The following is a 14,600-nucleotide window of genomic DNA, read 5'->3' as shown; positions in this document are numbered from 1 at the left end:
CGGACAGTCAGCTGTCTCAGCGGAGCCCCGGGCCCGTGATCCCAAGGGGAATTCCCCGTCATCTGAGGGGACGGCGCATCCATTCGGGAAGCCAAGAGGGGGTGCAAGGATCATGACAGCTCTCACCCCTCGCCCAGTCCTTCCTGTCACAGCTACCAGTGTCCAGGACTTACAAGATGGAGTGAGCCTCTCTATCAGCAGAGATAGATGCTCTCCAGCCCAGGACAAGCCCCGTGACTCTGGAGAGGAGCAGGGGAAATATGAGGGAAATTTCAATATGGAACTGGATGACCAGGGTCAGAGTCACAATTTCTCTAAATCAAAAGTAGTGTCGCTTAGTAGAAAGAGCATGGGCCCGGCAGTCAAGAGGACCTGAGTTCTAATCCCAGTTCAGCCACTCATTTGGTATGTGACATTGGGCAAGTCACTTCAGGTCTTTGGGGACCGATTCTGACCACCAGGGATTCCACTCAGAGCGGCAGCTGCTTTATCTCGGGGGACGGGGTCCATCTGCAGAAGCATCTCAACGTCCCCGGGAAAGCAGAGAGCTGAGGGCTGATGGCTCCTCGATGTCCCTCCTGGGCTGACAGAAACTAGGAGTCCGAGGGCAGACAGGGGACCAGTCCAGACTGACAAAGGACGGCGACCCCCAGCCCCACGCTGTCCTGGTGAGTGCGCCCTGTGATGAGGATTGAGGGGCGATGAGAGGCCAGCAGCCCGTAGTGAATCTGTGAAGAATCTTGCACTCGGACCCCAGATTGAAGTTCGGACCAGGGCAGCATTGCAGGCGGGTTTGCAGGAACAGAAACCAGGCTTCAGCAGGGATGAGTTAGTGGCAGGTACCACAGCACAAACCACTAATATTAGAATCCCTTCCTCTGCTCAGGTTCTTAATCGCATGTTCTTTGTCCTGGACCAGCACTCATCTACTATTTGCTCTAGGACACCCCTTCCGTCGTCTTGCTGACATCCCTTCATCGGCCTTCCATCATCCCTCCATCAATCAATCAGTCACCACTCCATCGTCCCTCCATCCTCCCTCCAACGTCCCTTCATCAATGTCCCATCATCCTTCCATTCCGCTAAATTGTCAGCTCGTTATGGGCAGGGAACGTGTCTACCAACTCTGTTGGATTGTCCTCGCCTGCTCCTTAACGCTTTAGTCCAGTGCTCTGCACACAGTAAGCCCTGAGTAAATACCATCAATTAATCATTTCTCCCACCCTCTGCCAAGCACGAAGTGACGTATGTAATTGGGGTCCCACGCCAGAGCCTTCCATGTTTAGCCAGACTTCAGTCTGCGGTTCACTTTCCTCGTATAGAGACAGCTGCAGTCCGATTCCCTGGACCCACAGCTTTGTGTGTGCACGTGTGTGCGCGCGCTCAGGGCAGGATAGGAGAATCAGGGATCAAATGCCAGGCTTTAAGGAAGGGGGACATCTGGATAGGGAACAGTGGGGAATGATTTCCATCTCTCCCTAGGGATCAGGTTTGAGGTTCAGGGAAGAGCCGAATGAGTGACTAGATACATTTTTGGGTTTATGCCTATTTCTACCTACTACCTACTACTACTAGACTAGTAGACTACCTACTCCTTTGTATTGTACTCTCCCAAGTGATTAGCACGGTGCTCTGCATACAGTAAGCACTTATCGCATTTATCGATTGACTTTATGTGATTGTTCTTCTGTGGGAGAACTCCGGTCTCTGAGTGAGCGGAAATACATGTGAGGGCATTATGTGTTTGGATTCATTTATGTTTAGCTGTAATTTTGCGTGTGAGAATGAATTTCTGTGCTTCCGGTTGCCGTGTACGGTTAGTATATCCCTGCCTTTTGTGTCCACCTGGGGATCGATATGCATCTTTATTACTATTATCAATAGTACTCACCTATATTAATAGTGCTCAATAAATACGATTGAATGAATGAGTATTCATTAAGCTCAGAGCAGAGCTCTGTGTGTACAGCACTATACTAAGTGCTTGGGAGAGTACAATATAACAATATAACAGAGACACTCCCTACCCACAACGAGCTTACAGTCTCTGTACATATCTGTAATTTATTTTATATTAACATCTTTATCCCCCTTTAGACAGTAAGGTTGTTGTGGGGAGGGAACATGTCTACAAACTCTGTTACATTGTATTCTCCCAAGTATCTATTACAGTGCTCTGCACACAGTAAATGCTCAAAAATACAGTTTCTTAATTACTTGATTGATTGATACTACAACTTCTACTAGGGATTTTGCTGCTATTACTACTACTATTTCGTGACTGCTTTCCCCTCTAGCATCTTTGTCATCTTTTTGCCCCCACTTGGAGAATTATGGTGTCACTCTTCCTTAGAAATTCCATCCTAGTTATGTGGAAGTCTTTTACCAAGTTTCTAGGTCATTTTGTAATTGATAACCCTCTTCCAATATACCATAAATTTATCCTCCAATAGACTCACCGGCAAAACTCTTCTTGATTTATTCACCTCATGAAGATTTTTGTCCTGTGCAGGAAGTCATCATCACATACCAATGACTAACATCTCCACCGTGAGAGAATTCCGCCTGCTGGGATTGCAGCTGGTCCACGCCGCCCTGCTCCTCCTGGTTTACCTGGCGGCCCTGACGGGGAATTTACTCATCGTCGCAGTCACCGCCCTCGGCCGACGTCTCCACACCCCCATGTACGTCTTCCTCAGGAACCTGTCCGTCCTCGACCTCTGCTACATCTATGTCACCGTCCCCAAATCCATCCACAACTCCCTGGCCGACCATAGATCGATCTCCCTTCTGGGCTGTGCCGCCCAGGTCTTCTCCGTGGTCTGGCTAGCCTGCTCAGGGCTGTTGGTCCTCACGGCCATTTCCTATGACCGCTACGTTGCCATCTGCCTCCCACGGAGCTACGAGGTCCTCATGAACAGAGGGGCCTGTGGGAAGATGGCCTCCACTTCGTGGTTCAGTGGGGGCCTGATTGGTGTCTTGTTATCAGCTCCGACCTTCTCCCTGTCCTTCTGTGGGTCCAACATCTTCCAGCAGTTTTGCTGTGACGTCCCCTCCCTGCTGAAGATCACCTACTCCGAGGATCACGTAGCTGTCGATGTGAGCGTCACCGCCGGGATGGCATTAGGCGTCGTCTGCTTCATTCTCATCATTGTCTCATATGTACGCATTTTTCGGGCCGTGCTGAGGACGCCTGCCACCGAGAGCCGGGTCAAAGCCTTCTCCACCTACCTGCCCGACCCTGTCGTCGTCACTGTTTACCTCTCTGCAGGTGCATTTGTCTACATCAAGCCACCCTCAGATTCCTCCTTGATCGTGGACCTGCTGGTGTGCGTGTTCTACGCAGTGGTACCCCCTGCTCTGAACCCCCTTATCTACAGCCGGGACATGAAGACCGCCACGAGCAGGATCCTAAAAGGGTCACTCAACCGGACTCAATAATATCACACAATGACTTAACCAAGGAACTGCCCTTGGACCTATCCAGAAACTTAGCTGTCCTACTGGGTTCGCAGAAAACGCTGAACGTTGATGAATTTTCAAAGTCTGGGAGGGAGGTTGCTAAGACTGAAGTAGGATGGACAATCCAGTTTTAGGGACACATCATGGCCTAAAGGAATGGGAGTCCCTTTAGGCTGTAAGCTAATTGTGGGCAGGGAATGTATTTAATAACACTGGTGCACTGAACTTTCCCAAGTGCTAAGTACAGTAAATCCACTTTGGGTGCGGTTTGAAATCCCTGCTCTGCCACTTTTTTTCTGTGTGACCTTGGCTGAACTATTTAACTTCTCCGTGCCTCAGTTACCTCATCTGTAAAATGGTGATTAAGACTGTGAACCCCACAAGGTACAACCCGATTACCTTGTATCTACCCCAGTGCTTAGACCATGAGCTTGACACATAGCAAGTACTTAACAAATACCATAATTTATTTTGAATTTTACCATGGCCTAAAGCTTTGGGAATCCAACCTAATTACCTTGTATCTACTCCAGCAATTGGAACAGTGCTTGAAACATAGTAAGCGATTAACAAAGATCATAATTATTAGTATAATTATCATCAATGGTACTTATTGACCAGATCCTGGGTGCAAAGCAGTGTAGTAAGCTCTCAGAAGAGTTGAAAAGAGATAAAATTGCATTGTTCCTGCTCTCTAGGAGATTACGATTTAATTGGGAAGCTAGACACAGAATAAATTACGGAGAGGAGGAAGGAGAGAAGGTAAAGATGAGAAATGTGTGAACGCTTGATTCAAGAGTACAGTTTGTATAGTCAGTATGAAGAGTGCTTCAATGGATTTGTAATCAGGACAAATCAGAAGAAGCATCGTTGCCTAGTGGGTAGAGCAGGGACCAGGGATTCAAAAGGACATGAATTATGATCCCGGTTCCACCACGTCTTCTGTGTGACCTTGAGCAGGGTCGCTTAACTTCTCCGTGCTTCAGTTTCCTCATCTGTAAAACGGGGATTGAGATGTGAGCCCCACGGGGGACATGGACTCTGTCCAATCTGATTAGCTTGTAACTACTCCAGCACTTAGCATATTGCCTGATATATAGTATGTGCTTCACAAAGGCCATAAGTGAAAGTTACAGTTGGCTGATCGACTGACAGCTTGAGTGTTTCAGGTTGTAAATGAGTCAAAGGTGAAACCATTCACAGTGGCTAAAGCCTGTCCTTGAAAACAAGGTCGGTTGGGACTCTGGACGCTGTTTGCACGGGAACCCCGAGGGACGGCACCATCGCTGATGCTACAGGGGCTTGCCCTTGTCTGCCAGGATCCTCAGAAATCAGGTGACCAGAAGTGCTTCGTTTGTCTAGGCCCTGAGGTCCTTCGGCAGCTCCTGGTTTATCTACAGGGATGGGGGCCGTCTGGAGAACTTCTCAGAGTCTGAGGGGGAGCGGAGAGGGATCGGGGGTCCTCTCAGTTCCTTCCTGGCTGGCCGAACCCAGGAGTATGAGGGGACAGAGGGGATCAGACGAGCCCTGCAGAGGTCAGAGACCAGCCACACGCTGCCCCGGTGAGAGTGACTGGGGGTGAGTGGGATGGAGATGTGTGGGGCACGAGGATGAGGATCGAAGAGATGGAGCCAGCCTGGTGCCTACGTTTGGGTTCGTACCAAGGCCGCGGCCCCCAGAGGGGCAGGGGTGCTAGCAGGAGGGGAAATATTTTCCATTTCAGTAACCCCCAATCATCACACGCCTCTCCTCCTTCTTCCTCAAACCTTGCTACCATGCCGACCACACGCCGGGCTATCGTGCTCCAGCACAGTTTCAGTACTGTGGACAATCAATTTGGTCTTCAGTGGATCCCAGAATCCCTTGCAGAGGCTAACTGACAGGCAGGGCTGAGAGAGTGTGACCAACTTTGGACCACAACTCTCACTCTCAGCAATTCCTCCCTGTAAGAGTTCTTCCCAAACGTTGGGAGAAGACAAATGGTGAGAAAGGTTGTAATCCCTGCTCTCACTAATTTTCCTACCTACTGAGCTAGGTTGACACAGTATAATTTACTATCAATCAATTGATCTTGAAACATATTTATTGAGAGCACATTATGTGCAATACGTAGTCGAGGTAGTCCACTCCCACGGTGCCCAGCATGTACAGGCCCTCCACGTCCACGGCGTTGTAGGTGCGCATGCCCTTCAGGTCATGGCTGGGGACGGCGTAGGCGGCCGTGTCGCCCCCGAAGTCCTTGTAGGGGTCGTACCCATCGAAGTCCAGGCTTGCTCTAGATGAACAACTGCATCTTGGTCTCCTCGCTGGGGTTGATGGCCATCACGTTCCCGTTGATCCCGTCATGGCCCCCCGGGTGACTGACGCCGTGAGGTCACTGTGACCCTGGAGGGGGCAGGGGCTTGGCTCAGGGAGGGAGTCCCCGGGGCTGATGCTGCTGGTCGGTCTGTGGGCTCAGGTGCCGAGCGGCGGTGTGGGAGGAGGCTGGGGCCAGCTGCCCATCCCCAATCTCCCACCCACACAGAACCAGCCCCTAGCCACACCCGTACCTTGAAGATGGCTCGTTGCCTCAGCAGCCGCTTGGGCAGGTTCTTCCGGGGCAGCTCTCGCGTTGTCTGCAGGCCCTCCTTCCAATACCGCGTCTGGTGGGTGGGGGAGGGGAGGTGGGAGGGCGAGGGTCAGGGGGCCAGCACTCTGCAGGGTGCGGCCTACACCCCACTTGACCTCGCTGGGTTTTCAAAGGGGCGATGCCACAACTCTGCCAGGGATCCACGCCGGAGGGATGGGGAGGACAGACACTGCTCCACCCAAAGCCCCACAGTCACTCCCTCAGACAGGGCTGGGCCTGGGACCCGCCCCCTTCACCCTGGATCCACAGTGACAGTCCATGGAGGGTGGACGGGAATTGGGAATGCCTGGGTGCTGACCCCACGGGGCAGGGGGCGAGGAGGTTGGACAGGCAGGCATCTGTCCAGGGATGTGCTCCTCGTAGCCCAGCCGCGAGGTGTAGGTGTCCGCAGTCTGCACGCAGTCCATGGCGTACTGGGCCTGGGTCGCCGTCCAGCTGTATACCTGGAATGGGGTGGCGATCTTCTCGAAGGGGGTAGCGCTGTACCCTGCAGTCAGAGTAGGGGAGAGGGGTCACAGCCATCAGCCTCAGGGCACGAGGACGCTCCTCAGCATCCCGGCCCTTGACCGATTCCGAGGGCTCCCAGCTTCTCCCAGACAAACCCAGCTCTTGGTTTAGGTTCTCCAGCTGTTCGGGGGCCCCAGCTCCCACCGCCTCCCCAACCGGTGCGGAAAGAACGGACGGAGTCAAGATGCTAAGCCCTTCCTCCTCCTCAATGACTGGACACTGGGTCGCGCCAGACCACTTGGCGGCAAAATCCTTCAAGCGGGGGCTGCTGCAAGGCGATGGCTGTTGGCGTCCCGCTCCCAGGGGCAGGATGGGGGAGGACCCCCGCCGTACCTTTTCTTTGGAAAGGCAGAAAAGATTACTTTGAAGGCCGGGCTGATCTGGTTGAGGGGCTCCACTAAGGAGTGGCTGAGGAAACGGGGGCTGGCAGGCTTGGGGTTCAGCCGTGGACCTGAAGGGGGACATGGAGCGTTCATTTCCCCTTCCACCCCGCCTGGCCCCATGCCATGAGCGCAGACCGTTCGAGGAGTCCCCCACTCACTGGTTTAGGTAGAAGCCTCGGGTGGAGGCGGTGATGCTGACATGGCAGTCCTCGGCCGTGACCTCGAAAAAGTAGACCAGGTCCCCGTGCATCTTGTGGTTGCCGGGGGGTGGCTTCCAGCCGCTCATGGTGAGCATCTTGAGGCACTTCAGGGTATGGAGAGGCGAGGGACATGGGCATCAGGTGTGGCCGGCCGAGGCTGTTGTCCTTCCCTTAAATCCCTTCCCACCGGCGGTCGATTCCCCTGCCCCACCAGCGCCAAACCCGGTCCCCGCGGCCGCCCCACCTTCCAGACACTGTTCTGCGGCTGCAGGGCGCACAGCGGCCGCTCCTTGCTCCCGGGCAGGATGTGCTCGGGGGTGGTACAGTCGATCTGCTCCAACACCCCAGGCTTCTTCTTCTGTTTGTCACTGTCTTTGCAGCCGTCCACCAGGGGCCAGAGCAGGCAGGGGAAGCCCTCCCTCTCCCACTCCCAGATGGCCCCGCCGCCGTCCCCCCCCCCCCGGCCCCTACCGCCAAGGTCCCCGTCGGTGAAGATGCTCAGGAAGGACAGCGAGTTGCAGTCCAGGCCGTTGAAGGCGTCGGATGGATCCTGGCTCTTCAGCAGGCCCCGGATTTGGCACACGTGGACCAGGGCCTCGAGGACCTCTAGGGGGAGAGCCAGAAGGGGGCTGATGGTCGAGGCGGGAGGAGGATGGGGACACGGTGAAAAGGAAGCAATCCCAGAATCTCCCCCCACCGGCCAGAGATGCAGACCCGCGAGGCCTCAGAATGACTGGGTCCCATGCCCTTCTTCCACACCCGCGTCGGGGAGCCAGGCCGCCCACCCTCTGACGCGGCACCGTACAGGGTGGGATGAGGGGGAGGACTTGCCTTCCACCACTGAATCAATCGTATTTATTTATTGAGCGCTTACTGTGTGCAGAGCACTGTACTAAGCGCTTGGGAATGACAAATTGGCAACATATAGAGACCATGCCTACCCAACAGTGGGCTCACAGTCTAGAAGTGGGAGACAGATAACAAAACAAAGCATATTAACAAAATAAAATAAATAGAATAGATATGTACAAGTAAAATAAATAAGTAGAGTAATAAATACGTGCAAACATATATACATATATACAGGTGCTGTGGGGAAGGGAAGGAGGTAAGGCCGGGGGGATGGAGGGAGGAGGAGGGGGAGAGGAAGGAGGGGGCTCAGTCTGGGAAGGCCTCCTGGAGGAGGTGAGCTCTCTGTAAGGCCTTGAGGGGAGGAAGAGAGCTAGCTTGGCAGATGTGGGGAGGCTCAGTCTGAAAAGGTCTCCTGGAGGAGGTGAGCTCTCAGGAAAGCCTTGAAGGGAGGAAGAGAGCTAGCTTGGCGGAGGTGGGGAGGGAGTGCATTCCAGGCCATTGGGATGACGTGGGCCGGGGGTCGAAGGCGGGACAGGCGAGAACGAGGCACGGTGAGGAGATTAGCGACAGAGGAGCGGAGGGTGCGGGCTGGGCTGTAGAAGGAGAGAAGGAAGGTGAGGTAGGAGGGGGCGAGGTGATGGAGAGCCTTGAAGCCGAGGGTGAGGAGACCCTCACAGTAAGGAGACACTCGGAACGAGGCCCCCTCCTGCAGCTCCTCGCTGGTCTTGAACTCAGCGAGGTTGTCTAGGCTGTTTCCGTCCAGTTGCAGGAAGAAGCAGGTGCTATGGCAGGTGTCTTCGCGGTCCATGAGCACCTGGTAGATCTCCTGCTCCATCTCCTGTGGAGAGACCTGCAGGCAACCGGGCCAACTATCAGGGCCCGGCCTGGGTGCGCCCTCTGCTCGCTCCCATCCGGTCCCAGAGCCTCTGACGCCAAGGTCTTTCCTCCTCGGGGACGGAAGGAGGAGGAGCAGGAGCAGCTTGCCCCTGTCTACGAGGGGAGGAGCTGGGTTGGCCTGGGGCAGGAGGTCTAGCTAGACCTTGCCCCCGTGCCGCCATCACCCTAGGGGATTAAGCCCGGTCCTCCCCACCGGAAGTCACTCCACAGGCCCGGGAAGGCTAGGTTGACTCAGCCGAAGGTCTCTCCTCATCAATGGTGCGATGACTGGGGCTCAGCCCAGGGACGGCCTCTTGGCCTGCGGATCCTGCCCCTGACTCTCCACTAACCCTGGCTCTCCACTCCACCACAGGCCAGCCGCTCTCCTCCTCCCATCGCCCCTCCGCAACTGTATAGAAAAAGGCTCGGTCCCTGGCGCGATCTTGACGGTGAAGCCTGTGCCCTGGATGTCGATGACCTCCTGCTCGTCGCCCAGCTCCCTGTCCCCCTCCTCCTCCTCGACATGTCCGTTTTCCCGTGGCTCCTCCTATTTTCCGTTCTCGCTGCCCCCATTCACCAGCGCCAAGACCGGCAGAAGCTCTGTCTGGTGTTAAAGGGAGTGGCGAGGAGAGGTTAGGAAGCGGTTGAGGCCCAGTGCCCTAGACTACAGGGACACCCCCGCCCCACGGGATGTTCTGTGAGCCTGCCTATTGGGCAGCGCCCTGATAAAGGGGAGAGTCCATTGGAGGCAGGAAGAAGACCGACCCCCTGACCTCCACCTCCACCTCTCTGAAGCCCCCTCCCCGCTCCACCTACCCAAGGAAGCAAGCTCTATGGAAGGGAAGGCCCCCGGGCAGCCACTGTCCTGGCCCGCTGGTGAGTGGCCTGATCCATTGGAAAGAGGGTGGGACTGGCTGCCAGGAGACCTGGGTCCACCGGTGGTCTACCGGGTGGCTGTGAGCAAGTCATTTAGCCTCTCTGCGCCTCAGCTTCCTCCTCTGTAAAATGCAGGACAGAGAACCGTGAGTCCCTAACCGTCCCCACACAATAACACATCCAAGCCGTCACCAAAACCTGCCGGTCTCAGCTCCGCAACATTGCCAAGATCCGCCCTTTCCTCTCCATCCAAACTGCTACCCTGCTAATTCAAGCTCTCATCCTATCCCGTCTGGACTACTGCACTAGCCTTCTCTCTGATCTCCCATCCTCGTGTCTCTCTCCACTTCAATCCATACTTCATGCTGCTGCCCGGATAATCTTTGTCCAGAAACGCTCTGGACATATTACTCCCCTCCTCAAAAACCTCCAATGGCTACCGATCAATCTGCGCATCAGGCAGAAACTCCTCACCCTGGGCTTCAAGGCTCTCCATCACCTCGCCCCCTCCTACCTCACCTCCCTTCTCTCCTTCTACTGCCCAGCCCGCACCCTCCGCTCCTCCACCACTAATCTCCTCACTGTACCTCGCTCTCACCTGTCCCGCCATCGACCCCCGGCCCACGTCATCCCCCGGGCCTGGAATGCCCTCCCTCTGCCCATCCGCCAAGCTAGCTCTCTTCCTCCCTTCAAGGCCCTGCTGAGAGCTCACCTCCTCCAGGAGGCCTTCCCAGACTGAGCCCCTTCTTTCCTCTCCCCCTCGTCCCCCTCTCCATCCCCCCGTCTTACCTCCTTCCCTTCCCCACAGCACCTATATATATGTATATATGGTTGTACATATTTATTACTCTATTTATTTATTCATTTATTTATTTTACTTGTACATTTCTATCCTACTTATTTTATTTTGTTGGTATGTTTGGTTCTGTTCTCTGTCTCCCCCTTTTAGACTGTGAGCCCACAGTTGGGTAGGGACTGTCTCTTTGTGATGCCAATTTGTACTTCCCAAGCGCTTAGTACAGTGCTCTGCACATAGTAAGCGCTCAATAAATACGATTGATTGATTGATAACACCCTGCTCCTCTGGGTCCTTCGGGCCAGTGTCACCCACATGCACTGCTCAGGGTCTGGGCGAGGATGGATGAATACTGCTCTCCCTCCCCTCGACACCCACCCACAAGGGTTCTCAGAGATGCCCCCGGAAGTAGTACTAAGCACTTGGAGAGTACTACTAAAAACAGTGGTACTTGTTAAGCTCTTACTATGTCCCAAACACTGTCCTAAGCACTGGGGTAGATGCAAGTTAAGCAGGTTGGATACAGTCCTTGTTCCACATGGGGCTCACAGTCCTAACCCCCCTTTTTACAGATGAGGTAACTGAGGGTCAGAGAAGTTAACGGACTTGCCCGTGGTCCTTTAACTGTATGTCAGCAGACATCGACAGCAGACATGAGGTGGAGCCGAAATGACAACCCAAGTCCTTCTGACTCCTGACTCCCAAGCCCCTGCTCTATCCACTTTATAACGCCATAAGCGATACATTCCCTGCCCCTTCTAGAAGGGAAAAAAAGAATGTAAAGATGAATATGCCATTATTGTGTGCCATTTTACATATGAGGAAACTGAGGCCCAGAGAAGTGGGCGACTGGCCCATGGTCCCACAGCAGCAAAGGGACAGAGCCAGGATTTGAACCAAAGTCCTCTGTCTCCCACTAAGCTATGCTTGGGAGAGTACAATGGAACAAAGCTGGTAGATGTACATGCTGCACTCAAGGAGCTCACAGTCAGGAAGAGAAATCCTGGGCCCATGCTTTGTGCACTAAATCAGGATAGAAATCAGTTAATTTGCGATTGAGTTAGGTGAAGTGGGTTTAGAGGGCTGGGAAATGAATCGGGGAAGCTGGTTGGGGGATGGGGGATTTTAGCAGTGCTCAGAATTAGAGAAGACCTGTGCTCTCTCTGATTTTGAGTGGCTAAAGGAGGGAGTTCCCGACTAGGATGGAAATGGGAGAGTCGATCATGAGTAACAACTAGAAAGTTGCTTTGAGACCTGAGAAGACGAGTTGAACGATGGAAAGAGGATGAAGTGCAGCCATAGGGTGGAGAGCATTCAAGCTAAATGTGAGTTTTTGTTGCTTATGAAAAGACACAACTTGCGTTGAGAGGAGGCTGAAGAGAGGAGAAGACATAGGCTGAGCGATACATTAGGAAAGGATTAGATGAATGATGAGTTATGCTTGTGTTTGTGTGTGTGCAGTTGTGAATGCAGAAATGCAAATAAATGGAATCAGTTTGATGTATATGTAGGTTTTTTTGTTGTTCATTTTATGGTATCGTTAAGTGCTTATTATATGCCCGGTACTGTACTAAACACTGGGGTGGATACAAGCTAATCACGTTGGACACAATCCACGCCCCACATTGTGCTTTCAGTCATAGTCCCCAATTTAAAGATGAGGTAACTGAGGCACAGTGAAAGAAAGTGTCTGACGTTGGGTCATACAGGGGGAAAAGGGCGGAGAAAGGATTAGAATACAGGTTATTCTGTCTACCACGCTCATTCTCTCTGTACTAAATGGATGACTTTATGTCTAAAGGCACTTCATTTTTGACTCTAAAACCACCAACAAAATTTCGCAACAGTCATGTTCATATCCTTATGTTGTCTGATCTTTCCTATTCTCTATTCATTTCAGCTTCAGCCTCCTCAGCCAAAAATAATACTCCTGATATCTGTTAACTGCTTACAATGTTCCAAGCAAAGTATTAAGTGCTGGTGGAGATTAAGGATAATTTTGTAGAACACAGTCCTTGTCTCACAAGGGATTCACAAAGTAGGAGAGAAAAGGGGAATCAAATCCTCATTTTGCTACCGAGAACACTGAGGCTTAGAGAAACTGTCACCTTCCCACGGCTATACATCTGACAAGTGGTAGAGTTGGGATTAGAACCCAGGTCCTCTGACTCCCAAGCCTGTGTTCTCCCCATTAGAGCCCTGCTTGTACACAGTTCGAAGCTTGGTGCTTCCAATAGAATGGAAGCTCTTTGGGGGCAGTGATCACGTGTCCTCTATAGGTCCTCAATAAATAGAATTGATTGACCTGGTCCTATTCCTTCTCGTAAAACATCAATGTCTCTATATTGAAGTCTTCCCTCCCTCTTCAATCAATCAATCAATAAATCAATCAATCGTATTTATTGAGCGCTTACTGTGTGCAGAGCACTGTACTAAGCGCTTGGGAAGTACAAGTTGACAACATATCTTCCTGTGCAGGGAGTCGACATCATTTCCCAGAATTGTTCAATGTCTCAATGGTGAACTCAGAGATCATTTTGAATTCAATAACTGTCTCCTCTCCATACAGAATCACCATTAAGTGTCCTGTCAATTGTTTCACTCATCCCATCAATTGACTCTAACTTTGGCTCTTCCCTCATCCATTGCAGAAAGTCAATGCCGCCTCCCCAAAATGCCCAACGTCTCCAAGGTGAGGGAATTCCTCCTGCTGGGTTCCTCCGAGGTCCGGGAGCTGCAGCTGGTCCAGGCCTCCTGTTCTACCTGGCGGCCCTGACGGGGAATTTCCTCATCGTTACCGTCACCACCCTCGACCGGCGCCTCCACACCGCCATGTATGTCTTCCTTATGCACCTGTCCGTCCTCGACCTCTGCCTCATCTCCGTCACTGTCTCCAAATCCGTCACCATCTCCTTGACTAATAACAGCTCCATCTCCCTCCTGGACTTTGTGGCTCAGCTCTTGGTGTTGGTCTTGTTTGCCATTTCAGAGGATTTTGTTCTCAAGGCGATGCCCTACGACCGCTACGCCGCCATATGCCTCCCCCTGCACTACGACGTCGTCATTAACAGAGTGGCCTGTGGGAAGATATCCGCCATCTCGTGGCTCGCTGGAATCCTGATTGGAGTCTTGTTTTCAGCTCTGACCTTCTCTCTGTCCTTCTGCAGGTCCAACATCGTCCAGCAGTTTTCTGGGACGTCCCCTCCCTGCTGAAGATCATCTGCTCTGAGGACCATATGGCCGTCGACGTGAGCATCACCGACGGGGTAGAGTTAGCCATCGTCTGCTTTATTCTCATCGTCGTCTCGTAAGTGCGCATATTCCGGGCCACGCTGAGGATGCCGGCCACCGAGGGTGAGGACAAAGCCTTCTCCACCTGCTTGCCTCTTCTCGCCAATGTTATCGTTGTCATTTCGAAAGCCGTCACCACACATCTGAACCCACCCTCAAACTCCTCCTCAACGCTGGACCTGCTGGTGTCCGTGTTCTATGCAATGGTAACTCCTGCTCTGAACCCCCTCATTTACCGGGAAATGAAGGCCGCCATCGGGAGAGTCCTAAAGAATAGATTTTCCCACGCTTTTCCCTGGACAAAATCTGTCTCCTTGTTTTGGTATTGCCATTGCTAACCTCTGCAAAACCTCCTACAGAAGGGTGCATAGGAACAGTTGTCTTTCCGGGCTGAGAAAGGAGGTTTTCTCAGAGTCCGGAAGCATGTATGATAGGATCAGTGTGTGCTGGACAATCTTGGCTTAGAGGGCATTGCTCTGGGGCGATACAAGCTAACAGGTTGGATCCAGTTTATATCCCACAACGGGCTCAGTCTTCATCTCCATTTTACAAAATAGGGAACTGAAACCCCTGAGAAGTGAAGTGACTTGCCCAGGGTCCCACATTAGAGAAGTGGCAGACCCGGGATTATCACCCAAGACCTTCTGACTCCCTGGCCTGAGCTCTATCCATTTGTCCACGCAGCTACTATTGGGTAAGTCATTTAACCTTCGTAATTAACAAAAGTA

General features: G+C 52.8%; 1 pseudogene; it reads right to left on the bottom strand.

Moving 5' to 3' along the window:
• Positions 1 to 4,820: 4,820 nt before the first annotated feature.
• Positions 4,821 to 13,415, bottom strand: LOC119921556 (annotated as a pseudogene).
• Between the last annotated feature and the right edge of the window lie 1,185 nt (positions 13,416 to 14,600).

This window comes from Tachyglossus aculeatus, assembly GCF_015852505.1.
Source record: "Tachyglossus aculeatus isolate mTacAcu1 chromosome 12 unlocalized genomic scaffold, mTacAcu1.pri SUPER_6_unloc_3, whole genome shotgun sequence".
Taxonomy (NCBI): domain Eukaryota; kingdom Metazoa; phylum Chordata; class Mammalia; order Monotremata; family Tachyglossidae; genus Tachyglossus; species Tachyglossus aculeatus.
Note: the sequence above shows the minus strand (reverse complement) of the source record. Positions and strands in the feature narration are given on the sequence as shown.